Source organism: Lynx rufus, unplaced genomic scaffold (assembly GCF_022079265.1).
Source record: "Lynx rufus isolate CCGP_SWC_20201006 ecotype Redwood Valley unplaced genomic scaffold, mLynRuf1.p SCAF_12, whole genome shotgun sequence".
Taxonomy (NCBI): Eukaryota; Metazoa; Chordata; class Mammalia; order Carnivora; family Felidae; genus Lynx; species Lynx rufus.
Window position 1 is genome coordinate 58,869,068 of NW_025814826.1, and position 14,309 is coordinate 58,883,376.

General features: G+C 47.4%; 1 long non-coding RNA gene across 1 annotated transcript in view; it reads right to left on the minus strand.

Moving 5' to 3' along the window:
- Positions 1-6,871: 6,871 nt before the first annotated feature.
- Positions 6,872-14,309, minus strand: part of LOC124507816 (uncharacterized) — an 82,908-nt gene continuing 75,470 nt past the window's right edge. The window contains exon 4 of the long non-coding RNA XR_006961140.1: positions 6,872-7,329. This is a non-coding gene — a long non-coding RNA (uncharacterized LOC124507816). The remainder of the gene's footprint in view (positions 7,330-14,309) is intronic.

Consider the following 14,309-nt stretch of genomic DNA (forward strand, 5'->3'; position numbering starts at 1 on the left):
GACCATCTTTCCTCTGTGTCTTCACATGGTCTTCCCTCTGTACCCGTGTCCTAATTTCCTCTTTTCAGGACACCAGTCAAACTGGATTAGGTCACCCTAATGACCTCATTTTTTAGCCCATTATGGTTTATTATAAAAGGTATAAATGAACATTCAGAAAAAGAGGTACATAGCGCACAGCACAGACACTTCTGTCCCACGGAGTTTGGGTGATGCCACCCTCCCAGCACATGAATGCGTTGACCAACCTGGAAGTTCTCCAGACCCTTCTGTTTAGAGCTTCTGTGTGGAGGCTCCATTATATATACTCATGACGGAGGAAGTTGTTGGCCGCTGGTGATTATCATGATCTCCAGCCCCTCACCCCTCTCTGAAGGGCTGAGGGACGGCATTGAAAATTTCAACCCTCTAATCCTGCCTTGGTCTGGTTTCTGTGGTAAACAGCCCCCACCTGAAGCTATGGAAGGGCTCACCAGGAGTCGCTTCATTATTCATTAGCATTCAAGAAGACACTCATTACTCTGGAGATTTCATGCCTAACAACCTCATTTTATTTTTATTTTTTTATCAAAAAAGTTTTAATGTTTATTTTTGAGAGACAGAGAGAGGGAGAGACAAAGTGCAAGCAGGGCAGGGGCAGAAGAGGGAGACCCAGAATCCGAAGCAGGCTCCAGGCTCTGAGCTGTCAGCACAGAGCCCGATGTGGGGCTCGAACCCACGAACCGGGAGATCATGACCTGAGCCGAAGAATTGAAGAATCGGACACTTAACTGACTGAGCCATCCAGGACCCCCCCCCCCCCGCCCCAACAACCTCATTTTAATTTAATCACCTCTTTAGAGACCTTATCTCAAATACAGTCACATCCTGAGATACCAGGAGTTTGAACTTCAACACGTGAATTTTAGGGCGATGTATTTCAGCCCATAACAGTCTCTAAAGTTCTGGACCTATGTTACTTTCTGCCTCTATCAAGCATCTCCAAGAATGACACAGTTACCTGTCCACAAATAACACCAACTAGCACAGCCTTCTCAGGGTTACCATCCCAGAGTTCCAATTTCTACTTGGCACAGTCTAGCTTCAAGGAGGAGACACGGGGGAAGAGTCTGGGCTATCAGAGTCCCAGACTAGTGACTGCACTCAAGTAATTCTTACATAACGGATACAGGAAGAGCCCTTTTCTGAAGCGGTGAAGCCTCCGCTGTCTGACAAGCAATTTGAACTCACAGAAAGCAGGATCCTGTAGTAAAATCAAAAGGGATCTATTCTGGTGCCTCCTCAGTAAGGGATTGCTCTTTGCTTCTCTGACGGGTGACCTTTAAGCAAACGCAGTGCAGCCAGATTGAGGGGGCTCCTTCCCAGCAGGGACTGTGAGCGATGCGAGCAACGTGCCAGCCGTCCCCTCGTGTGCCAGCACAGACCCCATCACGGCTGAGGGATAAACAAACATCCCTTTACGAATGTGACCCCAGCTTGTCAAGCAATTTTCCAGTTTGATTACGTTTTCAATTAAGTTTTATTCTGAACAATATTTGGAAGTGATACCTGTGGTTCCTGCAAATGAAAAACCAAATTCCTCTGGCAGATTTAGATATTTCCTATGTGGACAAAAAAGGGGAAAAAAAAACCCCAGCACTCAAGCTCTGGATGTCATACCCATTATGCCTCCAGGCAAAGACATTTTATAGTGCTTCCCACACCTTCCCAACCCTCTGCTTCCCCAACATACACACTGACACGTGCATGCTTTCCGTGAACCTCAATTTCTATTTCTGATAGTGGCAAGCAATTATTTTTCTTTCTTGGAAAATCGGTCTAAGTCCTGAGGTTGAGAAAAGGGCCACTGTAGACCAGTCCATCCCAAAGACAACGTCTGGAATTATACTAGAAGGAGAGATAGGAGAAGACTGGAGAACTATTCATCTCTCTGTCTGTCCCCCGTCCCTCTGGCCACCCCCCATGAAAGCTGAAAGACAATGACTTCACAATGAATAATAACCACATCTATAATTGAAGGAGCACTGACTATGCACCACCCGCTGCACCGTATTCTTCACAAGTAATTTCCCATTCAATCTTTACAACAATTCTGTGTTGGTGATGCCGTTATGAGGCTCATTTTTCAGGTGGGAAACCTGAAACCGAGCAACTTCCCCCAAAGCAGCAGAGACAGTGATAGTGGCTGTGTTGGCAGAGTAATAGCTCCCAAAGATGTCCAGCACTTGGGTGGTTCAGTCGGTTGAGTGTCTGAGTCTTGATTTCGACTCAGCTCGTGATCTCAAGGCTCAAGGTGAAATCGAGCCCCGCGCCTGGCTCCACGCTGACAGTTCAGAGTCTGCTTGGGACTCTCTCTCTCTCTCTCTCTCTCCCTCTCTCTCTGCCCCTCCCCGATTATGCTCTCTCTCTCTCTCACAAAAAAAAAAAAAAAGAAAGAAATCTCAAAATGGGAAGATTATCCTGGATTATCTGGGTGGGCCCAACAGTAATCACAAGGGCCCTTAAAATAGGGGAAAAGGAGGGAGAAGAGTCAGAGGAGATGTGACAACAGAAGCAGAGGGCAGTGGTGGCTGACTTCAAAGCTGGCAGAGGGGGCCATGAGCCAAGGAACGTGGGCCGAAGCAGCTAGAAAAGGAAATGGACCATCCCCTGAATCCTCCTCAGGACACAACTCTGCCCACATGGCTTTGAGGTCAGTTCCATGAGCTTCATTTCCTGTGCTGACCCCCAAAACTGCACATAATACAGTTATATTACTTTAAGCCACCACATTTGTAGCAATTTGTTACAGAAGCAATAAGAGACCACGTGCTGGCCCAGCTCTCTCCTCTCGGGTCCAAAAATTGAGCAAAGAACAGCCTTCCACGTTTGTCGAAATCCTGCGGTGGTGGAGGCTCACCGCATTCTTTATCTCTTTGCACCCCCAAGGGCTCAGCGCTAGAGGGAAGGTCTGCTGCATCAATCGTACTTATTTAGGAGGGAGGCAAATGAGGATTCGTTGGGGTGAAGGACGAGAAAGCCTTATCCTACTGGACCGTGTGGGCTTCTTTGAGGCAGCGTCTACCTACACCGGGGACAGAAGAGACATCCAATAAATGTTGAGCAGTTGGATACACAGATGGGTGGATACACTGGTACAGGGACAAATGGCATGCATACCTCGCACGCAGAAAGTGCTCAATAAATAGCTACTGCTACGTGTTCTAGGCGAGGGCTGAGGGTATTAAGGTCACGATAGCAAAGGTGATCATATACCACCCTTCCTATCATTCCTACCTCTCCAAAGAGTTCCCAGGGACACAGAGACACACGTGGCAAACGGGAAATTAAGTACAGTGCTATTCCATCGAGAACTGTACCGCCACCTGGAATCCCAGCTCAGGGCTCCGGTAGAGACACACGACTTAGGCTCGTGTAGGACAGATCCTCTACCTCTCCTCCCTTTATGACCACCCCACCTTTCCTACCCCAGAAAGTAAACCTTAGAACCACACACTCTGAGACGATAAAGTGGGTGGAAATATAACCTGGCCTGTACAACTAAGCTCTGGGTTGACTGATGCACAGAGCCCCCCCGCCGTGAGTGGAAGGGAGCATTAGGGACCCGCTGCTACGCGCAGACCCTGGGCAAGAAGCGGAGCTGAGAGGTCTTTCCAATACAACCATGGGCCATTGTGACTTCGCCTCTGCCTAACCAAATCAACTGCTTTTCCTCTGGTGAAGAGAAAACGTAAGAGGCTTGGGCAGAAACAGGTCAGGCAAAAGACGAAGGCAGAATTATTGCTCTATTTATCATTACTACGACTAGTTCCGATGATGGACGGACGGACGGATGGATCCTCTGATACCCGTGGATCATAATAAAGAGGAAGCCGAGGCAAAATACGTGGAAGGTAGATTCTCTGTGGTAGCCCAAGGTTCTGATGAAAAGTATTTACCTGGTGTAGCAAACCCAAGTGGGGGTCAGGCTGTATCAACATAAAAAGGAGGGAAGGATTGCTGTCACCTGAATACTCAAAACAAATGCTGAGGGGCGCCTGGGTGGCTCAGTCGGTTGGGCGTCCGACTTCGGCTCAGGTCACGATCTCGCGGTCCGTGAGTTCGAGCCCCGCGTCGGGCTCTGGGCTGACAGCTCGGAGCCTGGAGCCTGTTTCAGATTCTGTGTCTCCCTCTCTCTCTGACCCTCCCCCATTCATGCTCTGTCTCTCTTTGTCTCAAAAATAAATAAACGTTAAAAAAGATAAAACAAACAAACAAACAAACAAACAAAAAACCCCAAAAAAACAAATGCTGAGTGGAAGGCATTATCATCTAATTTTAAGGGAAGAAGTACAAGGCTTGTGGATGTACAACAACTTGCTCATGATCACTCAGCTGGGAATTGAGAGAGCAAACATTCAAACAGGTCTCTTAGCTTCAAAGCCATACTCTTCCCAAGATTCCCAGCGAGTTCTGGTTACAGTTAAGTTTAGCTGACTGGGGCCAGTCAAAGCAGACTGTTCAACAGATAACTACTCCTTTTGTCTCCTCAGCGTCAGTTTTCCCTTCTTCAGATACGAGCCCCTAGATTTTCCTGTGGGGAACGCCCCTCCCCATCTCTAGACATGTGGCTTGACCGGGGCTGACCCCTGCCCCCAGCTCTAGAGATGGTCATCTGCCTCAGGCTGGTCACACGATTGATGCTGGGAGGGACATGTATAATAGATGTCAATCACAGAACATTTGTGGGAATTGTTGGAGGATCTCTCTCTCTTTCTCTCTCTCTCTCTCTCCCTCTCATCTCATCTCACCTCAAGTCACTGAGAAGACAGGGGAGAAACTTGACACAACTGGGACCAGCACTAGGGTGAGACTGCCTGAGAAAGAAGTCAAGGTAGGAGAGATGGAGAAACTCCCAACGACGACGCGTGAGCACCTAGATCCGGCCAAGCCCAAAGTCAGTATTTCCTAGTCTTTGTTCAGTTGCAAGAGACTATACCATAACTCATTTTGTTCCAGTGTATTTGAATTTAGATTTTGCCACCTACAACGAAAAGGCCTAAAGAGCAGCATGGGCAACATGATTGGGGTTATTTTGTGCATTTACCTCGTTTCCAAGTGGTAAGCTTATTCCTCAAGGAAGGAAAAGTCCAGGCCTCTGGAATGGGAGTCTGGTCCTCACTGTGCAAGGACATCAGGGCCTAGCCAAACAGACTTGGTTTCCAGAAGACATTCAGTCCTCACCAGGCACTGGAGTGCCAGACCTTGAGAAGAGAGCAGATGTTGGGGCCTACAGATGGTATAGCCTGGAGGCGGTGAAGACGGCAAGCCAAAGTTCACCCTACCATACGCACACCGTGTTCACGAGCAGAGACTGACTTCAACAGATGGTTGGACTGAGGCTTCTGATATAGTGCCTGCCCCTGTTGGGTCCAACTCATGAACTCAAGCAACCTAGGACTGCAGTTGGTGCCCAACCCCAAACCCCATGGTGGGAAGATGGGCAGAAAAAGGTTGAGGCTGAAAAGTAACAAGTATGGAAAGGGGAAAAGCAAGGGACTTTAGGGTCAACATACACCCAAACGCCTCGGCCAGTTCCCACGGGACATATTGATCTTAGAAAAGAAGTCAAGAGGTTATTATAAGGAAGTGCCGAGAGTGCTTGAAGGTAAATTCACCAGGTTACATTTTGTAGCCTCTAGGGTGGAGATGATGGTGATGGTGATGGGGGTGGGGGTGGTGATGGTGGCTGTCGTAGTGCTTTTAACCAGTGCCTTTAACCACTAGGCTTAACTCAACTCACACACAGTTCTTGGAAGACTTTGGTCCTCTCTGCTGCCCCCTATGCTTCTCATCGGGACTGAGCATAACAGCGATGCAGTACTTTGTGTTTCCCTAAGTTCAGGGCAGTTTGCAACACACAGTTCTCTACACCTGTGCTTTCTAATCTTTCAAATAAGACAACTCCGTTTTAATGTCTACATATTTTGTTGATCCCGATATGGGCGTACTTGTCTTTTTAGTATCATTGACCAAATAAATAAACAAGTAAACACATGAAAAAGAGCTACTCTAATAGCACACAACCTAACCATGTGGATGATCACAGTAGCATCTATCTATATTCGAAGAATAGTTAATCACGTATTTTATTTAGTAAACCTTACTTATTCAGGCCACAGTCGAGGCTTCATGCATGGAGGAATTGGCCAATAGCTCAGTGGTTGGCCAATTACCACTTCTGGATGTTGTTTCACTAGTTCCTTGGGACTTTCCCGTGAAGAATGTAAAAGTAAATGGTGTTGATCCCTCAGGGAATGGCAGTGGGGTGGACGCTTCACCAGCTCAGCAATGTACAGAGAACTGGAAGCTTCTGTTTCCCCCTTGCCACCCTTGGGGCTTTTGGGGGTTCCAAAGGTTTGGTTGACATAGCCAGGAATTAGGCTTTTTATCCCAGCTCGTTTACTAACAAACACTGTATATCTGTAGCTCCGGGCATGAACTCCCATCCCCAAGAGCTTGGTTTCCTCGCCTATACAATGGGACCCTTGAGCCAGAACTCTATGGGTTCTTGAAGGTGCAATGTCTGATGTTATTTATTCTTTTGCATCTGGTATGTTTCCCCAACCCCACTCTTCAGCATCCATACTGGCCATCAAAAATAACCTGTATGGGGTCACCTGGGTGGCTCGGTTGGTTAAACGTCTGACTTCGGCTCAGGTCATGATCTCGTGGTTTGTGGGTTCAAACCCTGTGCTGGGCTCTGTGCTGACAGGTCAGAGCCCGGAACCTGCTTTGGATTCTGTGTCTCCCTCTCTCTCTCCCCTCCCCCCCTTCTCTCTCTCTCAAAACAGTAAACATTAGAAAAGTAACCAGTGTGTTAAAATACAATGAAAAAAACTTCCAATAGAGAGGGTTTTTTTTAGAATATAATGTGCTACCGGAGAACTTGTGAATAATGCCACTGCCTTATTGAATCAATAGAACAGTTCATCAATCCCCTTCCAAAAACAAATGTGAGCACGAAAGGGCAATACAGTCTTTTGAAATAGTAGTTTGGGCTGTTTTAATGTTCTGGCCTGTTTGCCTCTCCAAATATAAGAAGATATCGTCAAGTGGTCTCTAGGGTACAGGTCTCGCCTAGACCCCTTGCCGCAGCATCGCCTCTGGAGAACGAGACGGTTCTCTTCGCACAGAGCCCAGGAAAGGATCTGACTCATGGCAAAAACCCACAAGATGTTCAGCTTTCCATTTTTCTTCGTCAAAACCGTCGGCTATACGATCCAGATTCACTCTGCAATGCGTCCTCAACACGTGGCCAGTCCGAGCCGGCAGTCGGATAGAGCAGTGCTGTTCAAAGACGGTCCACATGTTAAGGATGGGAACTGAGAGGAAATATTTCGAAATATTTGAGGCAATTTGATATCATCACAATATCCTAGTGTGTGATCTTTTCTCTAGTAATTCATTTTTTTTATTTTTTTATTAAAAAAAATTTTTTTAATGTTTATTTATTTTTGAGACAGAGAGAGACAGAGCATGAATGGGGGACGGGCAGAGAGAGAGGGAGACACAGAATCGGAAGCAGGCTCCAGGCTCCGAGCCATCAGCCCAGAGCCTGACGCAGGGCTCGAACTCACGAACCGTGAGATCGTGACCTGAGCTGAAGTCGGACGCTCAACCGACTGAGCCACCCAGGTGCCCCTCTAGTAATTCATTTTTTATTGTAACGTACGAAAGTACTGCTCTGCAGAAGATGGGAACTTAAACAAACCTAATCCTCACTACAAGTATTCTGAAACGCACTGAATAGGGGCTTCGCTTACGTAACGGTAAAGGAACAGTCGTTGTGATTCAAAGTTCGCTCACTCAACATGTTTATCAGCCTTCACCAGGGGCGGCGTGTCTGGTAGCAGGAGCACAGGATTCAGAGTCAGAATGCGTGGGTTCAAATCCTGGCTCGGACACTTAGCAACGAGGTAACCTTCACAAGTTCCTTAACTATTTGTGGGCCCAATGTTCGTATCCGTAAAACGGGCGTGCATACCAGACTCATATAGTTGCTAAGGACGATTGGATGAGATAAAGCACATAAACTTGACTTAATGCATGGCAAGCACTCCGTCAGTGGTTGATGGTAAAAGGAAGAGTGAAGCACCCACCCCCCAGACGCTAGTTAGGTGACTGAATAAACTGTACCCCTATCCTCTGCAGGAAGACAATGTAAGTAAATCACCGCTATTAGTGGGGGTAGAGCTGAGGGAGCAGTAAAGGGGTACATGATGGAGGGAGGGAAAAGAGAGGAGGACAGTTCTGCCTAAGTGTTCAGGGTGGGCTTTACAGACAAGGTTTGCACCTAAATAAGGAAAGGAAAGCTTAGTGTTCCGGGAAGACAGGGGAAGGGGTGGGGAAATGCCAGGCAGAGAGAATAGCATGTTCAAAGGTCCGGGGTGGCGACATAATGGTAAATCTGAGCCCCTCAACAGTTCTGCATGGCTGGATTGTAGAAAAGGGTCAGAAATAGGGAGTCCCTTCAGAAGAAGGACAGGCATTCTTTCTTATAGGCTTCCCAATGCTTACCACACACAGTCCCTGTGCACCGTCTCAATAAATGCTTACAGAATGAACGAGGCTGAATGTCAGACGCGCCGTGCTGAGAGTTTGGACCTTGCTGTGAAGTTAATGAGAAGTCACGAAAGGTGATGTGGGGAGTAGAGGGGGGACCATGGTGCTGATTTGAAAGATGGATCAGAGGTGAGGGAGGTGGGGGTCGGGGAATCCAATCACAGCAGCTCGCTGAGATGGAGTTTTGTCATTCTCTTTCGCTCTGATTTACAGATGAGGAAACAAACATTCAGAGAACTCACTGACTTGTCCAAGCGTCCATAGATTTCACGGACCCAGGTCTGCCTGACTTGGGTCCCATGCCTACCCTCACTTAGCCCACACAGGCTTCTTTCGGTTCCTACCCACAATCCTGTTTGCAGCAAGTAGAGTTCGATCTAGGGATTCCCTAACTCACTCTCAACTTACCGAGACGTAAATACCAGAAAGGAGAAAAGGATGGGTTTTCAGCCATTAGAGCATGGCTGTGTGTCTGTGTCTGTGTATCCGTGTGCTGGAACATCAGCTACAATCCCCAAAACCCCTGGCAGAGGGAACGATGCCTGTGTGCACATATACCACCAGGGACCAACAGGGATGCAGAGGAACTCACCTTCGGGCCTGAGAGCAGACGAGCCTGAGCTGTTCAGTTCTGTAACAGGAGAGAAAGGCCAGAGAAAGACGCAGCTGAGAAGAGGGACACGCTTGGGAAGGGATGGGAAGGAAAGAGGCGAGGACACACTCCAGGGAGAAGGAAATCGAGTAGGTGGTAACAAGGCCAGTCACCAACGTCTGGAGGCAACAAGAAGGTGCTGAGAACTGGACCCCATCGGGACCCTGGCTTCTAAGCTCAGCTCTGGTCTTGACTCACTGTGTAACCGTGGGGAGGTTGGAGGTGTAGAGCACAGGACAACAGTCCCTGACTGTCGCAATATGCGGTAATTTACAAACCTGAACCTTAAAAAATAAACGCGATGGGGGCGACTGGGTGGCTCAGTCGGTTAAGCGTCTGACTCTTGATTTTGGCTCAGGTAGTGATCTCGTGGTTGGTGGGATCGAGCCCCACATCGGGCTCTGCACTGCCAGAAAATTCTCTCTCCTTCTCTCTCTCTGCTCCTCCCTTGCTCTCTCTCTCAAAAGAAATTTAAAAAACAAACACGATGTAACAAAAGGTAGATACTTACTATCGAGAAAGGCTGAACTAGGCTCAGAGTTGTGTTCTCCCGTTTCTTACCCGTATGATCTTGGAAAACTACTTTCTCTCTCTGAGGCTCAACTGTCTTCTCTGCAAAGGAAGGACAACCATGGGGCCCAGCAAAGTTTGGGGTAAAGACTAAATAAAATCATGCATGAAGGGGCTCTGGCTCGCAGCCCTCAGTGGCTGGGGGCTGCAATGGTGACAATGAAAAGTAAGATGGAGGGGAGGGGGGCAGAAAGAACAGAGGGGAGCAGGAGTGGAGAAGGAGGGGGCGCCCCAGAGTCATCGCGCAGACCGCCTGGTGCCCTCCTGGCACATAAGCGTATCTCAGTACCTGTTAGACCCCCTTCTCCCTCTCCCGCGCAGCCTACGACATCATCAGTCCTGAGACTGAGACCCCCCTGGAGCAAAGAAGAAACAAGTCTGTCAGATGGTTCTTCAACCTCAGGACACAGAGGCAATGGCACCACCTACTGCACAACGGAGGTACTGCCTCTACTCCTCAAAGGGCTCTTTGGAACAAGCCTTTTTTTTTTTTTTTTAATGTTTATTTTTGAGAGAGAGAGAGCATGGGGAGGGGTAGAGCGGGGGGGGGGGGGGCGGAGAGGGACAGAGAATCCCAAGCAGGCTCTGCGCTGACAGCAGAGAGCCCGACAGGGGGCTCGAACTCAAGAACCGTGAGATCACTGAGCTGAAGCCGACTCTGAACCGACTGAGCCACCGCCAGACACGGCTTGCCTCCTGTAGCCTCCTGCCTGCTGTACCCCCTCCTACTCTGTGCAGCCACAGCTGACAACAGGCCGAAACGTGGACGTGCGGCTGTGGACAAGATGCCACACAAAACGTCACCTCCACCGGGCTCTGCTGTCTCCCTGTCCTACCACTTCTCTCTCCCTAAAACGTAACTGAGACGGACAGATGTTTCGCAAATTCCCTTATCTCAACAGAATCCCAGATCAACGTCCACAAGGGGAGAGCTAGGGAAAGGACAGAAGCCACATCCTATGGGATGCCTGAGCTAGGTCTCCAGTGCTGGTTCCCAGTTTACCAACTCCCAAGCTTGCCCAGCACAAACCACGCTCTGGCTTTTAGGGGTTGCCAGAAACCCTTCTCTAGGAAAGCACCCTCTCATGCCCTTCCCCTGCCTTTAATTATTCAAATTCTACTCATCTCTCCAGTTCTCACTGACTTCCCTTTGCTTTTAACACAATGCTTCAGGGGCACCTGGGTGGTTCAGTCGGTTAAGCATCCGACTTCAGCTCAGGTCATAATCTCACAGTTCGTGAGTTCGAGCCCCACGTTGGGCTCTGTGCTGATAGCTCAGGGCCTGGAGCCTGCTTCGGATTCAGTGTCTCCCTCTCTGTCTGTCCCTCCCCCACTCATGCTCTGTCTCTCAAAAATGAATAAACTTAAAAAAAATTAAAACAGTGGTGACTCACAGGGGCACTGGTATCCCAATGTTTTTAGCAGCACTTTCAACAATAGCCAATTCATGGAAAGAGCCCAAATGCCCAACAACTTATGAATAGATAAAGAAGATGTGGTTTATATATACAACGGAATACTACTCGGAGATGAAAAGGAATGAAATCTTGCCATTTGCAACAACATGGATGGAAATGGAGGGCATTATGCAAAGTGAAATAAGTCAGTCAGCGAAAGACAGATATGATATGTTTTCACTCATAGGTGGAACTTGAGAAACTTAACAGAAGATCAAGGATACGAAGTGGTGCATTTTGTGTACGGCTGAAAAGAGACGACTTACACGTATAAATAAATTAGAGGATGTTTTAAAGCAGGACATCGTTAGTTGCAAAGACGTATATTTGGGATTGAAGGTGCAGAACAGATTGAGGCCATAGGGGCAGGAGCAGTAAGGGGAAAAGATGGGACTGTGACAGAGTTTCAGAAATTTCGGCGGGCGGAGGCAGACAACAAAGGAGGAAATTATGACCAGGCTCACTATCTAATCAAAGCCACAGCTATGGGAATGAGGAGGCTGTGTTTGAGAAGCATTGACTCAACCATGGGCGAGGGGAAGGAAAAAAAGAAAGTTAGGGAGGGAGCCAAAGCATAAGAGACTCTTAAAAACTGAGAATAAACTGGGGGTTGATGGGGGGTGGGAGGGAGGGGAGGGTGGGTGATGGGCATTGAGGAGGGAACCTGTTGGGATGAGCCCTGGGTGTTGTATGGAAACCAATGTGACAATAAATTTCATATTAAAAAAAAATAAATAAAATGATAATTATTAAAAAAAGAGAAGCATTGACTCAAAGTATTAAGAATTGTCCATAGCTGTGGTCGGGGGTGCCCCGAAATTGGTGAAGAAATCGCCATATTGTGTCGGCATAAATTCCAGGAAGACAATGGGCATCATTATCTTCCTTCGGGGTTTAGTACAAAGAGCGTGCAATTTGGAGACCGATAAGCTTGTGCTCACATCCTGGGACCACTATTAATGAGTTTTATGGTGCTGGGCAAATGAACTAGCCTCTGTGAGTCTCAAATTCCCCGTGTGAAAATGAGACAAGCAAAACTTGCAATTGTCTGAGAAATAAACGAGATGCCACAGAGCAAACACTCAACACGTGTTCCTTTCTTCCTGGTACTCTTTTTGAGTCTGTGCCCATCCACTTACCCAATAAAATATCTCAACAAGGTCCCTGAATACCACACAATGTGGAACTGATATCAATGTCAGCTGACACAGAAGGAGTTCTTCAAGCTCAGGGTTATCAAAAGAAACCCCTACGAATCAGTCTGTAGATAGAGATCAAATTGTAACCTTGAGCAGGAACATACTGAAATATGCTGAAAAAATTGCAAATAACATACAGGGGTCACAGGCAGGGGAGCACGGTATGGATCACCTGCTCGTTCCTCCTCACAAGTGCAGAGACCTATACCCTTAGCCAGTATAGCAGGGCGCGATCTGTCCCAGGTCCACGTCCATTTCTGCGGCCGCTGCCCTGTCCTCCCTCTGCGCCTCCAAGCCCAGCTGTCAGCACTGACTTCAACTGTGTCACAGTCATTGCTGAAACTTACAAGCTTTCTGCAAACAGAAATAAATGCTATTCCACTGCTCTCGCTTACACAGGAACAGTTAAGTGAAATGGCTTCCCTTTCATTAATATATTCTTTCCTTTTTCCTCTTTATGAATGCCTTTCTTCCTTTTTCTCCTCATATTCACCTGATCTCCCTCCCAACGGAGAACTATTCTAAAATTTTCAAACACATTCTGTTGCATTTCTGTTTCATTAACAGATCACGAGATAATGCATTTGGTCATTTTCAATTCTGCTTCCCCCTTGACTACCATCACCAGCTTGTGAGCATCTCAATGAGGGGCTCATGCCTTATTCATCTTCGTTTCTCCGTGGCTTAGGACAGTTTTCCACATAGTAATTCTCCAAGATAGATAGATAGATAGATAGATAGATAGACAGACAGGCAGATAGATAGATAGATTCAAGTTCTACAATGTTCCAGAGCCTTAAAGCCTATAAGGTATATCTTGCAGATGTTGCAGGCGTCGTTCTAAACCCCCACAGGAAAGTGTGTCAAATGAATTCTCTGGTTTCCCAGGGCATATTAAAGCTATGTTTATGTGACTTAGCTTACTGTAGACAACTAAGTGTGCAATAGCATTATGTCTGAAAAAGCAACGTACATACCTCAATTAAAAAACAGCAACCACCTTCTGAGCTTTCAGTGAGTCGTAATGACTGACGACAGATCACCGTAACGGATATAGTAATAGTGAAAAGTTTGAAATATTGTGAGAATTACCAAAATGTGACACTGAGACAGGAAGCCAGCAAATGCTGTTGGGAAAAATGATGCCAATAGATTTGCTTGACGCAAGACTGCCCACGAACCTTCAGTATGTTAAAAAAAACAAAAAAACAACAACAACAAAAAAAAGCAGCATCGATGGAGCACAATAAAGGTAGGTACAAAAAAACAAAGTACGGCTGTGCACAGGCGAAAGGTTCACAGCACAACTCAAATGATTTCATTACACCTGCCAGTGCAATCTGAGAATGCCTTCCCTGAACCCACTGCAAACTGAATGTTAAGAACCACTCTCGGCTGGGGTGCCCGGGTGGCTCAGTCGGTTAAGAATCTGACTCTGAATCTTCGGCTCGGGTCGTGATCTCACAGTTCCTGAGTTTGAGCCCCGCATTGGGCTCTGGGCTTGCAGCACAGAACCTGCTTGGGAAACTCTCTCCCTCCTTCTTTTTCTTCCCCTCCCGCCCCCCCCACCCCCAGCTTGCACTCTCTCTCTCTCTCTCTGTCTCTCTCAAAATAAATAAATAGACTTAAAGAAGAAGAAGAAGAAGAACAACAACAACAACAACAACAACAACAACCACCACCACCACCACCAGTCTGGGCTCTGAGAGCAGACATCAGAAGTAAAGACAGGGCTTTGGCACAGAGCCATGACTGTTATTCTTATTATACATGTTCCCAGTTGATTTCTCAGCCTTTTTTGGTGGCCGGATCTTTTCACAAAGGTGG